The following is a 3,216-nucleotide window of genomic DNA, read 5'->3' as shown; positions in this document are numbered from 1 at the left end:
AGGAACATTTTTTTCCCGATGTATGAAATTAAAGAAAATTTGAAGTTGATTTTTGGTGATCTCATATTTTATATGTTGTAGCCAGCAAATAATATTTCAAACCGGCTCCGACTTGTTGATAAGGATATTATACAGACATTGTGAATCAGTCTCAATAATGACTTCTTTGAAATTTAAAGAAGCGATAACTTTTAAAGCCAATAGCACGGCGTAGCATTCAGCTTCAAGAGGTGTGGAGGCAATAATTGGTGAGGCGAAAAAGATGCAGCACCTACCATAATTATCTCTAAACACACCACCAGCAGAAGCAGTAGTTTTGGATCAACTAGCGTCAATATTAGCCTTCATCCATCCAGATAAAGGTGATGACCATTTAACCAAGGCGGGCCTCTTCTTACCAATCCAGTTTGAGGAAGCAATGACGTTATTAGTTGCTCTAATAGCTTTATAGAAATTTTTCATGATAAAAGAGACAGGGGGGAGGGGGAGTGGGGGGGGGGGGGGGGGAGAGTGATGCTTATAATCATTTCTAGCAATCCAGATAAACCAAAGTACCATTAAAGAAAATAAACCATCTTAGGATGGAAAGAGATGACATCTTCCAGGCTTCAACAAAATTTTCCAGCCTAAAGATAGAACGCTAGTGCACACCAAGTAAAGCACCCACATCTCTCCAAATTTTTTTTTCAATTTTTTTCAAAACAACATTCAAAAAACAAATGATTGGATGATTCAGCTTCTCCCTTGCAAATGCAGCAAATAGAGGCTAATTTTAACCCCTTTAAATTTAGGATATCATCAAGGGAAAAAATAGAGTGAAAGTATCTCCAGAGAAAAAAAGGATGTAAAAGGAGAGATTAGAGGGTGCCATATGAAAGAGCTCTATTTCCATTTAGGATAGCTATAAGAATTTTTATATAGCATTTTAGTAGCAGATTCCTTTGAGATGAATTTCCACCGAGGTTTATATGTCTTACTAGTGTTTACAGGCGTAGTAGCAACAGAAATAACTAAATCTCCCACCAAGGTCTTTAATAAATCAATATTCCAAATTCCACTATTACAAACGTCAGAGATATAAATATTTGAGTTAGTGTCTAAATGAGGAAAGGCAGTAATATCAGAGGTGCCCCAATGGTTGTGCCAAAATGGATTTTCCCATCACCAACTTCCAAAAAAATAAACTTAGAAGCAACATTTCTAGCAGCAATAATGGCCTTCCATAATTTAGAGTCACATGTTTCCCAAGCCGCAGTCGATGGATGGGTTCTGACAGTATTTATGATATAAGAATTTAGCCCAAAGGGATTCCTCAGTACGAAATTTAAACCAAAGCTTGCACATATTAATGGCAACAATTTGCTGTAAAGTTTTGAAACTTAAGCTTTTGGAGAATTTAGGCATAGAGACCTTTGCCCAATCTGCCCAGATTTTGCCTATGCCATCTCCAACCCAGAAAATTTTGTTAAAAAGAATTTCAAGGTTTCTCAATGTGCTTTTTTAGCCTTAATAACCTGCAAACATATAGAGGCAAACTACAAAGCACACTTTTGAGCAAGGTGAGGCGACCACCATTAGATAAAAATATGTTTCTACAATACATAATCCTTGATTTAATCTTATCTTCCACCTCATCAAATTGATTTTGTTTCCTCCTTCCCCTAAGAATATTAACACCAAGATATTTTATAGCGAGCTTAGCACATATATAGCCAGTGTAATTGGTGGCCCAATTTTTAATATGAGTGGAGACATATTTGCCAAAATAAAGGGAGCATTTAGATCTATTGAAAAGAAGACCAGAGGAATTCTGAAAATCTTCAAGGATATTCATAATACCCTTAATCGCATTCTTACTAGCGTTGGAGAAGATAATGACATCATCAGCATAGGCAAAGTGGCTAACTACGATTTTAGACTTGTGTGAGTAAAGTGTGCATGCATGTTGAATTTGAGTTCAGTTGATGAGTCGAGAAAAATAATCCAGTGTAAGAATGAAAATGGTTGGGGATAGCGGATCCCCCTTCTTTATGCCCCTTAAGGCAAAAAAAACCATAAGTTTTGCCATTAGCAAGCGCGCTATAATGATTGGTCTCCAGCCACCTTTTGATAAGTAAACAAAAATCTCTCTTGAAACCTCTAGTGGTCATAACATTTAGAATGAATTCCCAGCTTTGTAGTACCAAAAGCTTTTTTTATGTCAAGTTTTATGACCATATTCCCTCATCTGCATTTTTTATCCAGATCTTCAATTAGTTCCTGAGACAGCAAAATATTATCAGTGATCTCTCTACCTTTAATGAAAGCAGATTGTTGTGGGACTATGAGTTGGGGAAGATGTTGTTGTAGTCTAGTGACAAGTATTCTGCTTATAACTTTGGAAATAACAGAAGTAAGAGAGATGGGACGGAAATTTTCCTAAGTTAATTTGTCATTGGTTTTAGGAATGAGTACAATAGTGGCAGAGGTAAAATAACTCCCAGGATTTTCACCACAGAAGAAGCTTTGAATGGCTAAAATAACTTCTCTCTTTATGATATTCCAGTAGTGTAAATAGAAAGTGGAGGAAAAACCATCAGGGCCAGGGGCTTTGTTTGGATTATTTGATTGAAAAACAGAGTATATCTCAACCTCATCAGGTATATGTGATAGAGTAAGGGAATTAACAAACTCCTTATCATCCTGAAATAGAGTAAAGTCAAAAGGGAGTGTGTCCACAGTTGATTGAAAGAGAGAAGTGAAATGTCTTACACCATCTTCACCAATAACATCTGTATTAGTGATTATGTCCCCCTCCATACTTTTGATTCTCAAAATGTTGTTGATGTTCCTCCTGTGTTTAAGAGTAGCATGAAAATAATTAGTATTAAGATCTTCAGCTATAAATAATAAGTCATTAGCTTTTTGTTGTAGTAGGTCCTCCTCCAAATTGATAGCCGTGAGGGGATTCGACTGAGCTTTAGCCATATAATCAACCCAACCAGGGGTACAAGTATCTTGTGCCTCCATTTGATCAAGAATACTCTGTGCCTCAGAAACCTTTTGATGAACATTCTCAAAACTTTAAAATTCCACTTTCGTAGATGGGCAACGGCTTTTTTGTGAAGTTGCCATAAAATGTACTAAGGAGAGCCAACCATATCAATCTTCCAAGTTTGTTGCACCAAGCTCAAAAAAGACTCAGGAGTAGTCCAAATGTTAAAGAATTTGAAACGA

Source organism: Phalaenopsis equestris, unplaced genomic scaffold (genome assembly GCF_001263595.1).
Source record: "Phalaenopsis equestris unplaced genomic scaffold, ASM126359v1 Scaffold001309, whole genome shotgun sequence".
Taxonomy (NCBI): Eukaryota; Viridiplantae; Streptophyta; class Magnoliopsida; order Asparagales; family Orchidaceae; genus Phalaenopsis; species Phalaenopsis equestris.
This window is presented reverse-complemented; position numbering follows the sequence as displayed.